The following is a 10,752-nucleotide window of genomic DNA, read 5'->3' on the forward strand; positions in this document are numbered from 1 at the left end:
AAGGGAGAATCAAGGAAAGCATTTTGAACAGCCAAGGCAGAGAGGCAGTAGTTTCCAACATCATCACCATCCCAGCCTGCTCACTCAGCCTGGCAACCAATAGCTTACTATGCAGTCCTAACATTTCTCTGCAATTTAAACACTGGTAACACTGCGTGGTCTCCAAGGTCACTTACTGAAGAGCTGTCTTTAGCCCAGTGGTTGCCAGCCAGTTAGGAATAAAAATGACAATCTTACTCATGCAAATTACATCCTGGAAGTATTTATAATACATTTCAGTGAGTGCAATGGAAATGATCAGATGGGGGGATCCAGCTTGGAACACATTAGTTTATATGGGTACAAAACAGGTTCTTGGTATCCAGAAACATTCCAGCGCACACGTCTGCCTCACTTATCTCTGGATTTGTAATTACTGTTCATTTAAAAAAGCCACCTCTTGCTATTGCATCTACATGCAGCAGCCTATCTGGGGAGCATTCCCTTGGATATTCTTTATCCTGCAAGAAAGAATGCATCCCTGCCATGTGCATCTTGTGCACGAAAAGCTCCTTTAACTTGTCATGTCGTCTCTATTACTCCATCATTTCATTTTTTCCCCCTGCTGTTATCTGAAGAGAATCTTTTTCTACCTGCATCAGCAATATGCTTCTCCTGCCTTAGCCAGAAATTGCCTGGGGCACCGCAACACTCCTTTGATGACTGACTGATGTCACCCAAGCCAGGCTGTCACATCACAGAATGGGCAAGATCCTTTTTGGATCTGATGGAAATGGTCTACTGGTATTTAATGTTGGCAGATGCCACAGGAGGTGCATTTGCCAAACCCACAAGGAATATTTTCTCACCTTAGAGGGGAAAAAAAGACAAACTGAGGTTGGGGGAAAAGGAAGAACTTCTGACCAGGCGTATTCAGACCCACCTGAAGGGAATGCATTGAGCCAGTGGAGGCATTACACACAGTGAACCTCATGGTGAGGGACGTCCATGGGTTTGCTGGAACAAGGTCTCAGGGTGGCAACAATGCTGCCCATTGCAGGGCATATTGCTCTATGCTGCACAGGACCATCTCCCATATAAAACCCTCTGCATTTAATTGAGCATACATTGCATACCATGATGCATTTACTGGAAAAAAACCTGAAACCTTCAGGAAACTTCAAGCACTGGAAAATAATTGCCAAGACCAAGTGCTTGCAACTTGATATCCCTGCCTTATTTCTTAGATTCATAGGAAGCCTTCAAGGATGCCAACATTTTAGTTCAAAGGCACTGTAGCCAAACATCCCCCTGTTGCAGGAGCTAGAATAATGCAACCTGCAAACTAAGCTTTAATTTAAGCCATTCTATGTATTGCAATCTGATCTCTCCTTGACATGACACCCACAGAGAATGAAGGAGCAACTGCCTTGACACCAAGGAGTGAAGTTTTCCGTGAAACAATTCCCTTGGGTCAAATCTGGCACTCGGATGCATAGAGAAGTTTTTGAGCAAGGTTGCAACAGAGATAGAGCACCGTGATGGCACCAGTCAGAATTAAATGGAGCGCAGGACCCGCCAACAGAAAGGTGCTGGTGGAGGCACTGTCACTCAGGCAGAGCAGAAATACTGCTCTGTGCTGTAAGCCCCAGGTAAGCCCTGCTCCCATTACAATGAGCCCATCCTTGTCCTGGTGGCTGGCAGAGGAATCCCTGGAGCACTCACATGATGGGAGAAGATCAGCAAGCACTGGAGCCAATAGCAATGACCAGGAGAGAATGGGTCTCATGGGATGTGCTATGGTGACCATAGCTACATCCAGCCAGTATAAACACCACTGGAAGGTAATGTCAAGTGCTTCCCATTGACAGGTCTTAAACCTTGAGAGACAACTGACCAATGGGAAACACATGGTTGAGGTATGTCATTGTGATTTAGACCCCATGCATCCCTCAATCTGCACATATTGCCTATTTTTTTGGTGTCAACAGTGTCCACACATTGAAAACTTCAAACCCAAGGCGGGGAATAGGAGCAATTTGTCAAGAGCTTACAGACACAAGATTAAAACCTAAAACATTAAGAGCCTTCTGGGGTTTGGGTTCCCCCCCCCACTTCCTCTCTCACCAAAATCAGGAAGTGCAAAGAAACAACTGTGAAAATAGAGCAGTTTTTTTTTTCCTCCAGAAAGTTAAGTGAACTTTCTGAACCTTCTGTTCCATTCCCATGTAGGGCAAAGATCCAAGATAGTTATTCCTGTATTTAAGCAAGGTTCGGTCATCCTTAGTAATTAAGGGCACTAGATCAAGAATGAATTTGATTGTACCAGTAACTCAATCACAACAGACCTCCGTAACATTTAACCACATAGAGAAGTGGGTTGTTTGAGATCTGCCATTCAAGCAGGCTTTATTGCGTTTATATATAGAAACATGAAAAATGAATTAAGAATGGGGATGACCCTTTGTCCACCTAGAGGCCCAGGAAAGATGTTTACCTCTGATACAGTTGGAAAATTAGCATTTTATAGGGCCTGGGATGCTGCCTGACATACAAAATACTTTAAAATTCTGTAAATAATGTAAGTAAATTAACAAGAGATAGTGACTGCAATGAATAAAACATAAGTTAAGTACCTTTCCGTTTCCCCAGAAGCCTGGAGGAAAAAAAGTGACTAGATTCAGCTCTTTGGGAAAAAAGAAATTGCAAGTATTCATAGTGCCAGAAGGGTTAGAGAAACAGCAGAAAGTCAATGTGAAGCATTTCCAATGGAAGGAAAAGCCAGGCTCCTGTGGCACTGAGGAGTCCCTGGGGTTGACATAGACAATCCAGCACAGTGAAGCCCTTGGGATGTGCAGCAACCATCTCATGCTCTGGTGTCATCAGGCTACTGAGAAAACATCTTTGCCCATCCTCATCACCCTGCTCCCTCTTGGCTGTTCCACAGGGCTCCCTGGCAGAGGTTGCTCCTTGGGTTGAACACTTCTTCATTGTCTTATGCATTGTCTATTGGCAAAACAAAGCAAGTCTCAGGAAGATCTATGAGGTGAAATGCACGCCAAATGGTGAGGCATTTGGTTGACACAACTCAGATTTTTACCTTCACACTTGGGATCTGGCCTTGAAGCCCCAGCCTGATGTCCTTGGCCCAGCCAGAGCAGGAGCCTCGCAGCAGCATGCCTGCTCCAGGCCACAAACCTTATCTGATGGGCTGCAAACATGGCTGCAAGAGCCTCTCCCAGGATGTTTTGGCTTGTGAGCCAGATGAACACCTGGAAGCAAAGAGGAGCCTGAAACAGATTAAATGAATTGGACAGACTTTCTCATCTTGTTAACATGCTGCAGGCTTCATTTATGTTTTGGGCAGGGTTTCAGAGTGGTTCTTTATTTGATTCAAATCAGATAGCCCCTCACAAATCCCAAACTCCTGCTTGTATCAGCATCACCCAGATGCTGTCCCTACAGGAAAAAAAGGTCTTTGTGACAAAGGCATCTGACAGATTCAAACAGCACACACAGACTGAGGCTTTGCTGGATATAAAAGCAGGCAGAATGTTCCACTTTGTCTCCTCTTTTCCACTTCCCATCTCACTCCTCTACATCTAATTTCACTGCCCCAGATTACAAGAGGACTCCAATCACGGCAGCTTTTAGACCCTGCATTAGGACATCCAACTGCAACCTGCACCAAGGCAATAATAACCAACATCTCCTCGCTGAGCCTCAACCACACCATGTGCCCAGATTGGGATGCACCAACCCAGCCAACAGCTTTTAGTAATTTTCCTCTTGAGCAGCAACTTTCCTAACTCCCTATTTTTGGAAGTGCCTCAGAGGTCCCTGTGGGGACGAGGTTTTTGCAGCCATGTCATGTCTGCAGGAGATGCATGACAAGAACAGGAATGCCCAGATGACACCAGCAATGACGTACACATACACTGCCATAAAACTTTGCTTTGAGCCACCAACCCTGTCCACCACCAGCACTATCAAACACCTTCTCTAGGACAACACAGTGCTGTAGAATATATAAGTGGCCTTAATACTTAGGTGACCATGTTTAACCAAGAGGAATGACCCAAGATAGCAACACTGTGGATCTGAGAAAGACAGGTGTCACTGGCCTTCAAAGTCTCCATTGATGGTGCTCCCAGACCAAGGGGTTTCATGACCAGGGGAACCCCAGCCTGTTTGCACCTGGAGTTAGCAAATGAGAATGAAATCCTCCAAGAGAAATGTAGCTTCATCTCTTGCCCCTGCTGCTTCTGAGGACCCAACATTACATTGATTGTAGCCATGTGGTTTGTGCTGACATTACAAAAACACACTTACTGCAGGCATTAAACTGCTAACAGCAATTAACAAATCAGGCAAATGAAAGGATTTTTATCAAGCACCATTACTGTCAGATCTGCCTGTGTGCAAGGCCTTCCAGCAAGCAGATAAATCACCAAGTTAGCTGTCTGGGAGGGCACCCCCCACACACACACACTGTACGGCAGGGAGCTTGGCTCACGGCAAGGGGAACAGACCAGAGCCTGCACTACCTGGGCTGGAAGGAAGAAAACTTCAGGTTATTTATTCCTTATACAATCAAGGTGCAAGGTACAACCCGCTGTGCCTCAGTTCTTCTAATTTAGAATGGAAATGAGCCAGAGCAACTTCCGAAAGCATAGAAAAAAGAAACAACGCAACAAGCATAGACCCTAGAGATGCTCCAGTAACAGGAATTGGCAACTGATTTTTATTTCCTTTGCATTAAGAGAATCACAGAATCATTAAGATTGGGAAGAACCTCTAGGATCATCCAGTCCAACCTCAGTACACATCAGGCCTGGCTGCTTTGGGCTGAGGGCTTGGGTCCAGGCTGGACACATCTGTGCTCTAAAGGTAGCAGAGCTGTTCCACAGAGCAATTTGCCATTCCTGCGGCACAACCGGGCTGATGTATCCCAGAAGCAGCTCCCAGAGGGAACCTGGGCTTCAGGTACATCTGCAAAGTGGCCAACACTGCAAAAGGGACTTCAGAGCAGCGAGACCCAAAGGACGAGGTGGTGAGTGGGACAGAATTAATCAGCCTGCACTGAAGAAATTATCTTTGCTAGGGAAGGAAGCTGCTTTGCCCATATAATGAAAAATTTAAGAACCCCTGGCCTGGCAGTTTCCTCTTGGGGAAGCAGCAGCTGGAGGAGAGAGGCAGAGCTTTCCCTTTGCACTTGTACTGCAGGAGGCTGCACCACCTCCTCAATTTCCTAAACAAATTGCCTTCTCCCCACAAGTCCCTTCTTCTCAATGGGAAAGAAACAACAAAAGGAGGAGGAAACCTTGCCTTTCCAGTTAACATTCTGCTGAGGCTTAACTCACGTTGCTGCAGGAGCCCAGCCTGAGCTAATCCCTGCATCTCCCTCCTGCAGCTTCAGCATTTGCTGCTCTGATTTTGTAGGGAGAAAGCTGAATTAGCACATGTGCCAGCCCCAGCATCCTTCCCTGTGGACCAGCCAACTCCCTGACCAAGGAGGCTGCATGGTTATAGGGAGGAGAATCAGCTCCTGTTCTTTGGGATCTCACTTTGGGGTGGGTAGGAACATCACACCCTGCAGCTCCGCTCCCTGCAGGGACAGCACAGACATTGTATGGATACGTGCACCCATGGCTGGGAGCATATCCTTCACCCTCAGGATAGAGATGAAGGCAGAGGAGGTGGTATTGGCCCTGCTCCCTCAAACACCATGGCTAAAACCCTAGTGAAACCCAACAGTGGCTTCAGCAAACAGAAGTGGGGTCAGGCAGCCCAGCAGCAGCACCCGCAGAACAAGCAGGGCTTTATCCACACATCTGCACCTCCGCTCCCATCGCCCGTCAGGCCAAACAAAAACAAAGGCACAAGCTTTCCATTTTCTCCTTTTATTACTCGGCCTTACAAAAATAAAACAAAACCCTGCTCAGCCCCAGGATTCCTATTTTTATGGAGCCCATCCTGCCAGGCTATTGCTCCACCAGGACGTCATTAATGCTATTTACAGCTCAGCTAATAACCGGGCTCCCCGTGCTCGGCAGGCAAGAGCTGCACAGAGCCATTATAGGGGTGATCCCAGCAAATCCCACTCTGCTGGCAGGAGCAATACTGGGCACCCCGGCTGTAAAATCAAATTAAATTAAGGATCCCACCTCACCTAATGCTAATTTGTGTAGCATTTCCATTAAACAAGGCGAGCTACAGCAAACATACACGAAAGCACTTCAACAATTTAACGGGGAACATTCCAGTAGGAAACATTATTAGATTTTCCTATTAAGCTGCTCAGGGCACACACTCGCTTAATAGATGTTAATTACATTAGCGAGGCTGCAAACTCAGCCCTGGTGGAATCTAAGTGACTTCTTCTTTGCAAAACTGATTCTGTTCCTGAATTTCTGCCTTTTTTTCCTTTAATTTCTTTTAAATCCTTTTGTCACCATGATAGAAAACTGGAGCCAAGCCACCTCGTCACCACTCAGCAACAGCTTTAAACCATTCTGGCATAGTGGGGCACTTTGCTTTCACATTTCCAGAATGGAATTTTCACTAATTCCATAGCTTGGCAAAATACTTGGAGAGAGCTCATGATACTCGATTGATGGCTGTTTTCAACAGTGGAAAGAGCAGTCAATGTTCAAAATAGGGGAAAAATAAACCCAACACTGAATATTTCAGTTCAGTCCTATTGCAAAGCCACTGAAGTATTTTGTATTTCCTCCAGCCGTGCTTGCATTCTATCACCTTCAATGGGGATTCGAAGACACGCTTTGAGTTAACAAGGCAAATAATGATTAGCTTAAATCAAGATCTAATTATGGAAGATTGCTGACAAATGATTTCAGACAACACGTGAACACAAGCCAAACAGTGCTGTGCTTGCACCCAAGCAAAGTCTCTTTCCAAGGTAATTAACTTTGGCCTGGGCACATAACCCCAAACAGTTGGGCCCACCTCTGCAGACAGCAAACCACAGCCACCTTTGGAAGCATCACCAGTCTTCCACTTACTGTAATAACTGGACAGACCAATATGATGGGAAAGGCATTACAACAGAGGTGCGATGATGGAAGGACTGCCAAAATAGAAAGGTGCTATAAAAAAAAGGGAAGAAGATTGATCACCTGTATCAGAAGATTCTATAATTAAAGGGGAGAGATTCACCAAGGAAGGAACTCCAGAAAGAGAACCTTACCCAGTGGCAATAAGCCCTTAAATGAGGTCTAAGAGGTGCAGCCAGGCTCCATCCCTTCCTGTCTCACAGGTAAATTGCCTTCACCTGTGCTCCCAGGGCTGAGCAGGTCATTTCCCCAGGTGATCAGTCAGGCTGGGACTCAACAGTTCCCAAAGGAGCTAAGCATGGATTTAAGACCCCATGGGCCCTATAATGTTATTTCTGTCTCAACCCTTAATATTTCAGAGATGCAGTTTTAATTGGGTTGTGTTGCCCACCTTAAAGCTTAACTCTTTTTCATGAATAAAAGGCAAGATCCCTGAAAGTTCTGCAACAGCCTGAAAACCCAATCCCAGAAATGGGATTGGATGTGGTCGTCTGATGGACACGGTCAACTGTTGGCCAGAGCCAGAGCTGGGACACATTCTGGAAACCCCAGCCCCATGCACACCTCAACCCTGAGGGGTTTTGTGTCCCTACAAGCATGAGAAGGGCACTCCCCCGTGCAGAACAATCTCCTAAATCTTAATTAGCCCTGCTGTACCTTAAATTCAATAAAGAGCCGATGACTCCAGGCCTTGAAACAGCTTTTCTGTTCATTTAAACTCCTTAGTATTAGAAACAGTAAACACAGTAGTGACTTTAAATACAACCAAAACCTTACCCTAATCCCTTACTCTGAGCCTGCATGATTTCAAACAGATGTGTTGCATTAATAATTAAGATGAATTTATAGAAAGATTAGCCCTGAATGCAAGAAATGGAAGGTGCTGCAGCTAAGCACAATGGCACAGGAAGACAAAGGGCTCACCTGGGCCATATCTGCCCTTCCCTTCTGGAGGACATCCCTCTATTTCAGCCACTTCAGTGGTGTGGCCCCTTGGGTTATGATCTCAGTGGAGCCTTCTTGGCCACAAGAAGGGGAAATCAGCCCTGAGGTTTCTTTTATTATGATCCTTCCACTTCTGCAGCGTTTTCCTCAGATATGTACCTCCAAGACTTCAGAGATGACCATCTCAGCAACAAGGAGCATCAATTTATCTCAAACTCTACCAGTCTCTCTCCCATAAAAGGCTCTAATCTTGGTCTTCCCATGCATGAAGGTGCCTCATGTTGACCTCCTGTACTGAGAAGTGATCAGGGTTAGGCACTTGAGGAGCCCAGTTGCTTTGATGCAGGATGACTCCATACCCAATAGGGACACCTAGTGCTGCCTCCTAACCTGTGTGGTACTGGGTGGAGATGGAGAACCATGGAGAAGATGCTTTTACCATGGCATTGCTGGACAGACCTAAGGTTTGATGGAACTTTGGTAGCCCTCCTCCATCAGCCCCTCAGAGCTTGCTCTGAAACTTCTCCATCTCCACGTTTACACCTCTCTGAGCAGACCGAAGAGCAGCAGATGTTTGCCTTCAGTGCACCAAGGAGGCAGAAACAAGGAACTGCTTGTCTCGAGACAGGATTTCTGACAGCTTTAAAGCAGACAGACACGAGCTGAGAGCCCCCATTAGCAACCCGTCGCCTTGGCAATTGCTCATATTCCGTCATTTCAGCTAAAGTGTCATTTAGACTAATTGGCCTTTCTCGGAGGCCAAATACTACTTATGAACTCTCTCTTAAAACTACACACAGCCAATAACTTCTCCAGATTGAAGTCTGTTGGGCTTAAAACATCTAATTAAGCAGATGATAACATCAACACAACTTCTGCTCAACTCCAGGAGCTGTCAACACACAGAACTGCCATTTTCTTCAGTTTTTATCATGAAATCCATCACATTTGGCATTTCTTCCACATCCCAAGCAAAGGGCTCACACAATTATGTATGCAACCCTCAACTCTTTAATTTAACTCCATTTCCAGCATTAATGCTTGTAAGAAAGAAAGGACTCTAGAAATCATGACCCAAGTGTAATTGAGGCTTCAGAAGTAGAAGCTAATTCAAAGAAAAACAGAACCCCTCCCTGCCATCATGCCCTCATTTATGACAGCAAAGCTTGATTCAGAATCACTCAAGATAATATTCAGCTCAAGCGATGCGTCAGGAACGAGGCTGCACTTAATCCACTGAAAGCAGCACTAAAAACCCAAAAGCTGGAGGGACCTCGTTCAATCTCCCACATCTCCCTGTCTGCTGGGACAAGCCAAGAGACTGAGCGTAGCTGGACACGACAAGAGTATTTTTTCATGAAACCAAAGGGCTCTTCCAAGGATGAGCATATTGATGCCAGGTGTTTTATCCATAGTCCCAAATATAAGCATTAGGCTGGAAACAGCCTCAGACAAGCTGCTGTGTGAGCAGGTCAAAGGACTGGGAGGGAGAGATAACCAGAAGGGAGACTATCTGCAACGGGAAAGAAATCTTACATTTTGAGGAGCTGGTGGCACTAAGGATGATCAGGAATGGCAGAGAACAGATGTCAAAAGGAAAAGCACTTTGAGGCACAGCTAAACAGCACAAACACTCTGCTCAGCCCAGGAAAAGCTCCATGCCAAGCAGCTGCAGGAGGGAAATCCAAGCCCAAGGAGGATGTTTAGTTTGGGACATCAGATTTGTTTTCACCCAGCTGCAATCCAGACACTGCTTCTCACATCTCAAGTTGTCTTCAGTTCTGCTCAATGCATACACAGAGCAGGGATTCTGGACTGATGGCTACGTCCTCCTGCAATGGATGATTCCATCGTTTTAAGGGCACAGAAAGCATTAACTGAGGCTACAAATGTATGGGGGACTACAACTGGAAAATTACTTCTTCACCTCAAGAAAGGCCTTTGCATCTATTCATCTCTACCTCTCCAAACCAAAGTCCCCTCCTGCAAATCAGGCAGACTTGGAGCCCACATCTGGTCATCTTACAGGCTGCTCTCCTCTCCCCACCAAAGACAAGTCCGCTTGCCATCAGGTAGCTCTATCTGAAACTACTTTATCACTGTGAAAATATGCCTCTGCCTGGCTCTTTAGTAAAACCCTTCCAAACGCTGCAATACCTTTGTTTCCTTCCTGGGAATAACACCATTGACATTTGTTGGGGTGTTTGTGCTTTTGGCCTGCCAAGAAGCAACTCTGGCACCTTTCTGATATTCAGCACCTCATAAAAATATGGGAGTATCTCATAGCTTCCAGCAAACAGAAGCTGTTGATAATCCACGTGCGGCAAACACCAATTTTGGTCTGTAGGTTTAGGATATCAAGAAGATTCTCCCTGGGAGCTTGGGGACCTGCCCCTCTGCTTGCAGTGTCTGGTACTGGTGAAGACCAATCCAAGATGCTCGTCCAACAGCCCACATCAGCATGGCCATCCACACACTTGTATTCATCCAGAGCTGAACTCGCCTGACCTCACTTGACTTATGAGCTCCCAGCCCAGAGAGGCATGGCTGCAGGCCAGTAAGGAAACAGATGTCTGCTATAGACACCACTCATTGATACTTTATTCCCATGTATTATTTATCTAATACACACTCCAGGTCGATTAGGGTTCTGTTATTGTGAACTCTGTACTAACATTTTTATAAACAAGGTCTGACTAAGAATAACTGCTTAAGAAATGGAGAAGCTCCCCTGCTACCTATGGATAATTTC

General features: G+C 45.8%; 1 long non-coding RNA gene across 1 annotated transcript; it reads right to left on the bottom strand.

Annotated features, from left to right (window-relative positions):
- Nucleotides 1–2,359: 2,359 nt before the first annotated feature.
- On the bottom strand, nt 2,360–3,238 carry LOC107322103 (uncharacterized). The gene is made up of 2 exons (XR_001558809.2): nt 3,080–3,238; nt 2,360–2,985 (listed from the first exon to the last, which is right to left on the bottom strand). It is a non-coding gene; the product is annotated as an uncharacterized LOC107322103 (long non-coding RNA).
- Between the last annotated feature and the right edge of the window lie 7,514 nt (nt 3,239–10,752).

Source organism: Coturnix japonica, chromosome 23 (assembly GCF_054131305.1).
Source record: "Coturnix japonica strain WE chromosome 23, WE-NBRP24, whole genome shotgun sequence".
Lineage (NCBI taxonomy): Eukaryota > Metazoa > Chordata > Aves > Galliformes > Phasianidae > Coturnix > Coturnix japonica.